This window comes from Nycticebus coucang, chromosome 10 (genome assembly GCF_027406575.1).
Source record: "Nycticebus coucang isolate mNycCou1 chromosome 10, mNycCou1.pri, whole genome shotgun sequence".
Lineage (NCBI taxonomy): Eukaryota > Metazoa > Chordata > Mammalia > Primates > Lorisidae > Nycticebus > Nycticebus coucang.
Window position 1 is genome coordinate 121,766,150 of NC_069789.1, and position 11,853 is coordinate 121,778,002.

Genomic DNA, 11,853 nt, shown 5'->3' on the forward strand with positions numbered 1-11,853 from the left:
CCACGGGCACAGGAAGGCCAGTGGAAGCTCAGAGGAAGGAGGGCCGTGGTTCCACAAAGGAGAGGAATCTAGGGTGTCCCTTGAGGGATGAGTAGTTCAACAGAATGACAGAGGAGAGTTCTAGGTAGAGAAAACAGCCCTTGTAAAAGCATCTGAGCATTCCTGATGGGGATGTGGAGAAACAGATGGACAGAGTCAAAGATAACTGGAAATGTAGAGCCCACCACCCCTCATTACCTCAGCGGTCATCTGCCAGGGTTTTTCTTTGTGGGGAGCAGAAACTGCTGGGGAAGGGAACAGAGGTGACCCAGGCAATTACAATATACAGTGGTAAGGGAGGTAGACCTGGTAGCAAATGTCCCACGAGGCCTCCTATGTGTTTGGTCCTGAGAAGACTCCAGCCTTGGTGCTGGCTCCAGAGAGCTCCTGTTCTGATGGTGACCCAGACTGGCTCACAGTGGCTTACAAGCCTGGGTGCTCAGAGTCATGACTGAGGCAGTGGCAGAGGCTGGAGGAGCCCAGAGGACAGTGAGTGGAAGGATACATGAAGGCGTCAAAGGTTGGGAAGCTCCCTGTTGATTCTGTTAAAAATGACCACCTCCACCAAGATACATTTTATTGTGAAATACAAGAATCAGAAAAGTGCATAAGATGTAAATATACAGTTAATATAAGGGCGACACCTGTGGCTCAGTGGTTAGGGCCCTGGCCCCATATACTGAGGGTGGTGGGTTCAAACCCGGCGCCAGCCAAACTGCAACAACAACAAAAATAACCGGGCGTTGTGGTGGGTGCCTGTAGTCCCAGCTACTCAGGAGGCCTAAGCAAGAGAATCACCTAAGCCCAGGAGTTGGAGGTTGCTGTGAGCTGTGATGCAACAGCACTCTACCGAGAGTGATCAAGTGAGACTTTGTCTTTAAAAAAAAAAAGTAGGGGCGGCGACTGTGGCTCAGTCGGTAAGGCGCTGGCCCCATATGTTGGGGGTGGCGGGTTCAAACCTGCCCTGGCCAAACTGCAACCAAAAAAAAAAAAATAGCCGGGCGTTGTGGTGGGTGCCTGTAGTCCCAGCTACTCGGGAGGCTGAGGCAAGAGAATTGCTTAAGCCCAGGAGTTGGAGGTTGCTGTGAGCTGTGTGAGGCCACGGCACTCTACCAGGGCAACAGAAGAAAAAAGTTCAATGCATGAACTAATTGTGGTATATTTTAGAATATCTATTTTTAGTAGAGACAGGATCTTGCTCTTGCTCTTGCTCTTGCTCAGGCTGGTTTCAAACCCCTGCACTCAAGTGATCCACCTGTCTCAGCCTCCCATAGGATTACAGGTGTGAGCGATGGCGCCTAGCCTATGCATTGAACAATGACATTTAGGTTGTTTCTAGTTTGGGACTATTACGAATAACGCTGCTGTGAACATTCTTGTGTGTGATTTTTAGTGAACAAATGCTTGTATTTTTATAGGGATATACCTAGAATTGCTCATACTTAGGTATGAGTATACTCAGGTTTGGTGGATACTGTCAATATTGTTTCTTAGAACTGCTATAGCAAATTACCACAAATGTGGTGGCTAACACAACAGAAATGTATTCTCTCACAGTTCTGGAGGCTGGAAATCTAAAATCCATTTTATTAGGCCAAAGTCAAGGTGTCAGCAGGGCTATCCTCTCTCCTGAGGCACTACGGAAGAATCTATTCCTTGCCCCTTGTAGCCTCTGGTGGCTGCCAGCAGCCCTTGGCTTGTAGGAGTATCACCTCAATCTCTGTGGTGACATTGCTTTCTCTATGTCAACCTTTCTCTGCCTCCCTCTTGGAAGAATACATGTGATTGCATTTAGGGTCTACCCAAATTATGCAGGATCATCTCATCTCAAAATTCTTAACTTTAGGGCGGCGCCTGTGGCTCAGTCGGTAAGGCGCCGGCCCCATATACCGAGGGTGGTGGGTTCAAACCCAGCCCTGGCCAAGCTGCAACCAAAAAATAGCCGGGCGTTGTGGCGGGCGCCTGTAGTCCCAGCTGCTCGGGAGGCTGAGGCAGGAGAATCGCTTGAGCCCGGGAGTTGGAGGTTGCTGTGAGCTGTGTGAGGCCACGGCACTCTACTGAGGGCCATAAAGTGAGACTCTGTCTCTACAAAAAAAAAAAAAAAAAAAAAAAAATTCTTAACTTTAGGCTCTTCGCCCCTAGTACAGTGGTTATGGCGCTGGCCACATAAACTGAGGCTGGCAAGTTCGAACCCAGCCTGAGCCTGCTAAACAACAATGACAACTGCAACAAAAAATTAGCCAGGCATTGTGGCAGGTGCCTGTTGTCCCAGCTACTTGGGAGGCTGAGGCAAGAGAATCACTTAAGCCCAAGAGTTTGAGGTTGCTGAGAGCTGTGACATCACAGCACTCTACTGAGGGTGACATACAGAAGACTGTCTCAAAACAAAAAAAAAACTTGGGTGGTGCCTGTGGTGCCTGTGGCTCAAAGGACTAGGGCGCCAGCTGCATATACCAGAGGTGGCAGGTTCAAACCTGGCCCCGGCCGAAACCTGAAAAAAAAAAAAAAAAACAATCAGTTCTGCAAAGTCCTTTTTGCCCATATAAGATAGCATTCACAGGTTCCAGGGATTAAGTCTGAACATCTTTTGGGGAACATTTTTCTACCGATTACGTTGTCAAACTATTTTTCTAAAAGGGCTGTACCAATTTGCTTTCTCACCAGCACTGAATACGAGTTATTTTTGCTTCCTGTCCTCACCAATACACAGTACTGTCAGACACTTTGATTATTGCCATTCTGATGGATATGTGGTAGTATATCATTGTGGTTTATTTTTCTTTCTTCTTTTTTTTTGCAGTTTTTGGCCACGGCTGGGTTTGAACCTGCCACCTCCAGCATATGGGGCCGGCGCCCTACTCCTTTGAGCCACAGGCTCTGCCTTGTGGTTTATTTTTCTTACCACAATGATTTATTTCTGCTCATTCTTTTTTTTTTTTTTTAGACATCTACTATGTCACCCTCAGTAGAGTCTGTGGCATCACAGCTCACAGCAACCTCAAACTCTTGGGCTTAGGAGATTCTCTTGCCTCAGCCTCCCAAGTAGCTGGGACTACAGGCACCCACCACAACACCTGGCTATTTTTTTGTTGCAGTTGTCATTGTTGTTTAGCAGGCCCAGGCTGAGTTTGAATCCACCAGCCTCCGTGTGTATGGCTGGCACCTTAACCACTGAGCTATGGGTGCCGGGCCTCTGCTCATTCTTGAATGAAAAGTAGAGGGTCTTTGAGTGGATAGAGTGGGCAGGGGTATTCCAGGTAGATGGAATAGTATATATTAAAGTCTCAGGAAGCATTTCTTTTAATAGAATAAGAGGGTTTTGTTGTGTTTTGAGGAAAGGTCTCATTTTGTTGTCCAGGCTGGAGTGTAGTGTTGTCATTGGAGCTCGCTGCAACCTCAACCTCCTGGGCTCAAGTGATTCTCCTGCCTTATCCTCCCAAGTAGTTGGGACTGTAGGTGGGCTCCACCACACCCAGCTAAGTTTTCTTTTTTTGTAGAGACTGGGTCCACTCACCACCACACCCAGCTAATTTTTTTTTCTTTCTTTTTTTTTTTTTTTGTAGAGACTGGGTCTAGCTCTTGCTTAGGCTAGTCTTGGACTCCTGGCCTCAGGCAATCCTCCCCCCTTTGCCTCCCAAAATGCTAGGCTTATAGGTGTGAGCCACTGCATCTAGCCTCAATTAAATGAGGTTTTTTGTTTTTGTTTTGTTTTTTTTTTTTTTTAGAGACAGAGTCTCACTTTGTCACCCTCAGTAGAGTGCTATGGCATCACAGCTCACAGCAACCTCCGGCTCTTGGGCTTAGGTGATTCTCTTGCCTCAGCCTCCCAAGTAGCTGGGATTATAGGTGCCCACAACAACACCCGGCTATTTTTTTTTTGTTGTTGCAGTTTGGCTGGGGCTGGGTTTGAACCTGCTACCCTCGGTATATGGGGCCTGTGCCCTACTCACTGAGCCACAGGCGCCACCTTAAATAAGGTTTTTAAAGAAGCATCAGGTTAGAGAGAATACAGAGATAAATGGAACAAGATTAAGGGTAAATAAGATGCAGTGGTAGCCTTTTCTCTTTCCCTCAACCACCAAGTCATTCAACAAATATTTACCAACTTAGACTTCTAGGTACTAAAGGATGGGTTAGATCCAGTCCTGCTTGTGGCAAGCTCTGGTTTAGTAGAGGACATGATCACAGGGAGCATCTCAAAGGGACATCTAAGGGCTGTGGGAGGTTACACAAGGCAGACACCAACTCTAACCTGGTTTCACAGAACACAGGCTTCCTTGAGGTTTATGTGCTCAGGTTCTACCACCCTCTGTCCCATTCCTCATTGATATCTGTTGACTCCCTAGTCACTTGCCCTCATTCCTGAAGACTCTTAACACCTGTTCACACCCCAACCCAGGCTGTCCTGCTGGGATACTTAACTGCTGCCTCATGGTGATCCATTCTTTCAAATACTTAGCTTCACAATCTCTTCCCAGCTCATCTTTGGTGACCTTCACCCCACTGCAGCTGTCCACTCCCATGACCACACCTTGGGTTTTAGTCATTACCCAGAAGTATAGCACGCATAGTGCACATTTACTGAGCACTCACACCACACACCCGGCACCATGCCAAATGCTTCACAATTTATATGTGTTTACCCCTCACACAAGCCTGCAGTGTTGCTATTAGCAGCCTCATTTTACAGTTGAGGATACACAGGAGGTGAAGTCACTCACTTGGGCAACACATTTAGTAAAATGGCAGAGCCAGGATTCTAACACTGGAATTAAAAATCCCTGGTTTTACCTACAATCCCATACTGTCTTCATGTTCAGAATCCAGCCAATATCCTGCTCTCTGATCACAGCACCTGCCTTCTGGGTTTGACAGTCCCTCACTGCTGTCATACCGGTAGCATCAACCCATAGAGTTTCTCTCCCTTTATCCCTCTGTTTTTTTGCCGGTCTGCCAGACCCCTCCTGTCTTCTGTGTCTTCTCTGCCCAGCTAGAGTGTCATATGGGACCATCTGATCTCTCTCCCTAGCTCTCTAATAGTCAAGGTCCCAGCAGGAAACAGAAGGCACCACAGCTGGGATTTTGAGGATAATTTCATGAAGGGAGTAGTCACAGTGTGGGCAGGGCTGAGGGAACTAGGTTAAGGCAGCAGGAAGCTGTGACCACCATTGATCTGAGTGGGTGAGGAAAGGAAATGGTGTTACTAGAGCTCCGTGAGAGCCCTGGGACAGCCTGAGAAGAGCTAGAGTTTTGGAGGGGCATGGCCATTGCCAGAGCAAATGTACTGAGACAGAGCCAGGAGGAGAGGGAGTGTCCAGAATGCTTTCTTCTTTTTTTCCTTTGAGATAGAGTCTCACTCTGCTCCACCCCCCACCCCCGGTAGAATGCCATGGTGTCATAGCTCATAGCAACATCAAACTCTTGGGTTCAAGTGATCCTCTTGCCTCAGCCTCCTGAATAGCTGGAACTACAGACTCCCGCCATGATGCCTGGCTAGTTTTTCTATTTATTTATTTATTATTATTATTATTTTTTGTTTTTGGCCAGGGCTAGGTTTGAACCTGCCACCTCCGGCATATGGGACCGGCGCCCTACTCCTTGAGCCACAGGCACTGCCCCAAATCTTTTTTTTTTTGTAGAGACAGAGTCTTACTTTATCACCCTCGGTAGAGTGCCGTGGCATCACACAGCTCACAGCAACCTCCAACTCCTGGGCTGAAGCGATTCTCTTGCCTCAGCCTCCTGAGTAGCTGGGACTACAGGCGCCCGCCACAACACCCGGCTATTTTTTTGTTGCAGTTCAGCTGGGGCTGGGCTTGAACCCGCCACCCTCGGTATATGGGGCCAGCGCCTTACCAACTGAGCCACAGGCGCCGCCCGTATTTTTTTTTTAAGTAGAGATGGGAGGGGTGGTCTCATCTTGCTCAGGCTGGTCTTGAATGCCTGAACTCAGGCAATCCATCCACCTCAGGCTCCCAGAATGCTAGGATTACAGGTGTGAGCCACTGTACCCAGCCTTTCTTTCTTTTTTTTTTTTAATTAAAAATTTTTAAAAATTTGGGCGGCACCTGTGGCTCGAAGGAGTAGGACACCAGCCCCATATCCGGGAGGTGGCAGGTTCAAACCTGGCCCTGGCCAAAAGCTGCAAAAAAAAAAAAAAAAAAAAATTACTGTGGGTACATGATAGTTGTATAGCTTTATAGGGTTGTGATGTTTTGATAAAGGCATATAATGTGAATCAAATCAGGGTAATTGGTGTATCCATCACTTCAGTCATTTATCATTTCTTTGTGTTAGGAACATTCCAATTCTACCCTTTTAGCTATTCTAAAATATACCCTCGCTTATTACTGATTATAGTCACTTTGCTGTGCTATCAGATACTGTTCATTCTATCTGACTTTATTTTTGCACCCATTAAACATCCTCACTTTATCACCACCTCTCTCCACTACCCTTCCCAGCCTCTGGTAACTATTATTGTACTCTGACTCCATGAGATTGCTGTTAATATTTAGCTTCCAATTATGAGTGAGAACATGTGAGATTTGTCTTTCTGTGCATGGCTTATTGCACTTAACATAACGTTCTCCAATTCCATCCATGTTGTTGGAAATGGCAGGATTTCATTCTTTTTTGAGAGTTTATAATATTCCATTATGTATATGTACCACAATTGCTTTTTTGTTTTTTCATTTTATTTTTTGAGACAGAGCCTCAAGCTGTCGCCTTGAAGAGTGCCGTGGCATCACAGCTCACAGCAACCTCCAACTCCTGGGCTCAAGCGATTCTCCTGCCTCCGCCTCCCAAGTAGCTGGGACTACCGGCATCTGCCACAACGTCTGGCTATTTTTTGGTTGCAGCCATCATTGTTGTTTAGCGGGCCCGGGCTGGATTTGAACCCGCCAAATGTGGTGTATGTGGCTGGTGCCTTAGCTGCTTGAGCCACAGGCGCCGAGCCTCATTTTATTTTTTTGAGAGAGTCTCACTTCATTGCCCAGGCTAATTTTTTCTAATTTTAGTAGAGACAGGATCTTACACTTGCTCAGTGTGATCTTGAACTCCTGAGCTCAAGGGATCCTCTCACCTCAGCCTCCCAGAGTGCTAAGATTACAGGCACCCCGCCACTGTGCCCAGCTAGTACCATAATTTCTTTATCCATTCATCTGTTGATGGACACTTAGGTTGATTCCAAACCTTGGCTATTGTGAATAGTGCTGCAGTAAACATGGGAGTGCAGAGATCTTTTGATACACTGATTTCCTCTCCTTTGGCTATCTACACAGCACTGGGATTGCTGGTTCATATGGTAGTTCTATTTTTAGTTTTTTTAGGAACTGCCATACCATTCTCCATAGTGGTTGCACTAATTTACATTTCCACTAACAGTGTATGAGGGTTCCCCTTTTTCCACATCCTCACCAACACAAAATGCTTTCTTTTCTTGCTCTGCTGGTACTTCTCTTAGGGAGAACCTAATTAGAAGTGATGGGATAAAGGAGCCTAGATGATGCCTTCCATATGGGTAGAAACAGGTAGAGGGGACCTGGAGGGCAAATGGAAAATGACCAGCACACATTCTCAATCCCCTTGCACCCCTAACCTTCTGCCTTATCTACAGCATATCACTAACCCTGGTCCAGGGGGTAGAACTTGGCACAGGGAAAAATGATAAAATGACATATATGGGTTCCATTCCAACTTCTTGGAAAGCTCCTCTCTCCCCTCAACACATAAATTTGAGGAAAGTCAGGCTGGTATGGTGACTCACACTTGTAATCCCAGCACTTTGAGAGGATAGCTTGAACCCAGGAGTTTGAGACCAGCCTGAGCAACATAGCAAGACCTCCATCTCTTAAAAAAATGGAAAACTTAGCTGGGCGTGGTGGTGTACACCTGTAGTCAAGGTGCTGTGTCGGGAGGATTAATTGAGCCCAGGAATTTGAGGTTACAGTGAACTATAATGGTACCACTGCACTCCAGCCTGGGTGACAGGGCAAGACCCTGTCTTAAAAAACAGAAAGAGAGGGCGGCGCCTGTGGCTCAGTCGGTAAGGCGCCGGCCCCATATACCGAGGGTGGAGGGTTCAAACCCAGCCCCGGCCAAACTGCAACCAAAAAATAGCCAGGCATTGTGGCGGGCGCCTGTAGTCCCAGCTACTCGGGAGGCTGAGGCAAGAGAATCGCTTAAGCCCAGGAGTTGGAGGTTGCTGTGAGCTGTGTGAGGCCACGGCACTCTACCGAGGGCCATAAAGTGAGACTCTGTCTCTACAAAAAAAAAAAATAAATAAAAAAAAAAAAAAACAGAAAGAGAGAGGCGGCGCCTGTGGCTCAGTGAGCAGGGTGCCGGCCCCATATACCGAGGGTGACGGGTTCAAACCCAGCCCCGGCCAAACTGCAACAAAAAAATAGCCGGGCGTTGTGGCGGGCGCCTGTAGTCCCAGCTACTCGGGAGGCTGAGGCAGGAGAATCGCCTAAGCCCAGGAGTTGGAGGTTGCTGTGAGCTGTGTGACGCCACGGCACTCTACCGAGGGCCATAAAGTGAGACTCTGTCTCTACAAAAAATAAATAAATAAATAAATAAGTAAACAAACAAACAAACAAAAAAACAGAAAGAGGGCCGGGTGCAGTGGCTAGCACTATGGGAGGCCCAAGCGGGTGGATTGTCTGAGCTCATGAGCTTGAGACCAGCCTGAGCTAGAGCGAGACCTTGTCTCTAAAAAACAGCTGGCTATTGTGACAGGCGCCTGTTATCCCAGCTACTTGGGAGGCTAAGGCAAGAGAATCACCTGAGCCCAAAATGTTGAGGTTGCTGTGAGCTGTGATGCTACAGCACTTTACTGAAGGTGACAAACTGAAACTCTTTCTCAAAAAAAAAAAAAGGAAAAGAAAAAGAATTGGCACAGATCATCATGAGGTCCTTAAGCTTCCTGCTCAGACTACATGTATCCAGCCTTACTTACGTCTCTTTGCCTGGCTCTGTTCCAGTACTACCCCTCCACCCGTGCATCACTCATCTCATCATGCTCATCCCATCAGGACTCCCCTAAATATTACTCCACCATTCTTCCTTTTTCTGTTTCCACATCCTTCCCTCATCTCTCTCCTCCTTCTCAGCCTATAAATATATCCAAATTTCTACCTCCTTATTAAAACTAACATATAGAAAACTCCTTTGGCTTTCTCTCCCTTGTGCTCTCTGGTGCTTGTCCTTTACTGTCCTCCTCATCTTATCTCAAATTATTATTTTTTATTTTGAGACAGATTCTCACTCTGTCGCCCTGGGTAGAGTGCTATGGCATCATAGCTCCCAGTAACCTCAAACTGTTGGGCTCAAGCGATCATCTTGCCTCAGCCTCCCAAGTAGCTGAGACTACAGGCACCTGCCACAATGCCTGGCTAGTTTTTAAGAGATGGGGTCTGGCTGTTGCTCAGGCTGGTCTCAAACTTCTGAGTGCAAGCATTCCACCCACTTGGACCCCCAGAGAGCTAGGATTACAGGCATGAGCCACTAAGCCCAGTTTATCCCAAATTCTTGAAAGAACTAGTATGAATTAGACTTCTTTGGTTGTAAGCAACCGAGACTGACTTCTGCTAACCTAAGCAAGAAAGGTATTTATTAGAAGAAAATGAGGAGGTGGGTGCCATGGCTCATGCCTGTAATCCTAGCACTCTAGGAGGCTGAAGTGGGTAGATTACTTGAGCTCAGGAGTTCAAGACCAGTCTGAGCAAAAACCAGAAAACTATCTCTACTAAAAATGAAAAAAACTAGCCGGGCATTATGGAAGGGACCTCCCAGCTACTTGGGAGGCTGAGGCATGAGGATCGCTTGAGCCTAAGAGTTTGAGGTTTTAATTGTTGCTATGACACAGCAGCATTCTACCCAAGAGCACAGAGTGAGATTGTGTCTCAAAAAAACAAAACAAAACTGGTCATTATCATCTCTTGCCTAAGCTTTTGTAATAGCTTCCAGATTTTTCTTGCCTTCATGCTTGTCCCTCCAATGCCTGCTCTAAAAAATGCAAAGCTGCCCTGACGAAAGCTGCACTGGCCTTCAGTGCTTCCCCATGGCCTCTGAGATCAAAAGGTGTTTAATGATTGGATCCCATGAGCTGTTCTAGCATCTTTATCTTATTTATGCTTTACCAACCCCAAATGCCTCTCTGAGAACAACCTGTTCTTCCTCGAGCACGTGTCCATGATGTCTGTGATTTTAATGACCTCCCTCCCCTACTTCAGGAGAACTATTTCCTCTTTAAAACTCAAGAAAATTCTCCTGTAGGAGAACTTATATATGCATTTGTGTCTCCTACTGGTCCATGAGCTCTTGATGGCTGGAACTGCATCCTATTCCCCTTTGCGTGCTCAGCACTTTTTTTTTTTTTTTTTTTTTTTGTAGAGACAGAGTCTCACTTTATGGCCCTCGGTAGAGTGCCATGGCCTCACACAGCTCACAGCAACCTCCAACTCCTGGGCTTAAGCAATTCTCTTGCCTCAGCCTCCCGAGTAGCTGAGACTACAGGCGCCCGCCACAACGCCCAGCTATTTTTTGGTTGCAGTTCAGCCGGGGCAGGGTTTGAACCCGCCACCCTCGGTATATGGGGCCGGCGCCTTACTGACTGAGCCACAGGCGCCACCAATGTGCTCAGCACTTTTTATAGAGACCATATGAATAAAGGTAGTCAAGCTACGTGTATTGAATGGATGAATGGATGAACTGGAGTTTACAATTGCATATAATATATAAGCTGGTTCTTGAAGTCAAATAGAAGTCGAATAGAAGTTAGCTAGGAGGAGAAGAGTGAGAAGGACATTCCAATTACAGGGAACTGCATGTGCAGAGGCCAGGAGGTAAGAGGGGGCAGATTCGAGGGAGTTGGTGGTGGTCTGGTGTGGTTTGAGTGTTGGGTGCACAGTGGTGCCCCCTGGAGGCTGTGGAGAGCTAGACATTGTGAAGGATCTGAAAATCAGGGTAAGGAGTTTGGCTTTTGTCCTCTTGGCAACAGGGAGCCTGGTAAGAGTTTGAAGCAGGGGAGTGATTTGTTCAGAGCCATATTGTAGAGAGATCACTCCAGTGGCCAATGAGGAGAATGCATAGAACGGTCAGGAAGTTGGCAGGCAGGTGGGAAGCAGATGGGGTGGGCCAAGCAGGAGGGGTGGAGGCCTGAACTAGGGTGCTGGGGAGTGGGGAAGAGAAGAAGAGATGGAGATGAGAAGTATTGGGTTCAACTCTATGAAACTGCTGTTTTGTAAGAAAAATAAGGTGATGATTGGTGATTTCTTACAGTTTGTTTTAATATTAAGGAGGTAAATGGACTGCATGGGATTTTTAGTCTGACCAGATGTGAAAGTGAGGAAGGTGTCAAGGACAGAGGGCATTTTTCTGACTTCATTGTCAGATTGGATAGAGGCGGGTGGGGAAGGAGATATGTTTAGATTGGATGGTTGAGGTGTTTTTGGAACCTCCAGGAGGTGGCTAGATATCCGGATCTGAAGCTTAGGACAGAGGGCTAAACAGGAGACAAATTTAGGGATTACCAGCAGAGAGAAAGCAGTTGTGGGAGGGGATGATTCACCCTGGGAGAGCAGCCCAGGCAGAGCAGAACTGAGTGAGGTTTTTTAAATGCCAAGATTTTGAGAAGATATTTGTGGTTTCGTGCTGCAAAGATGGAGAGTCAGGCAGGACTGGAAAGTGCCTATTGCATACAGCAAGGAAGAGGCTGCCTGGGGAAGGAGGACAGTGATGAAAGTGGCCGGGACTGGGTTCTGGAAGGGTAGGGTCAGGCTCAGACTCAGAGCAGTCCCTTCATCCTCA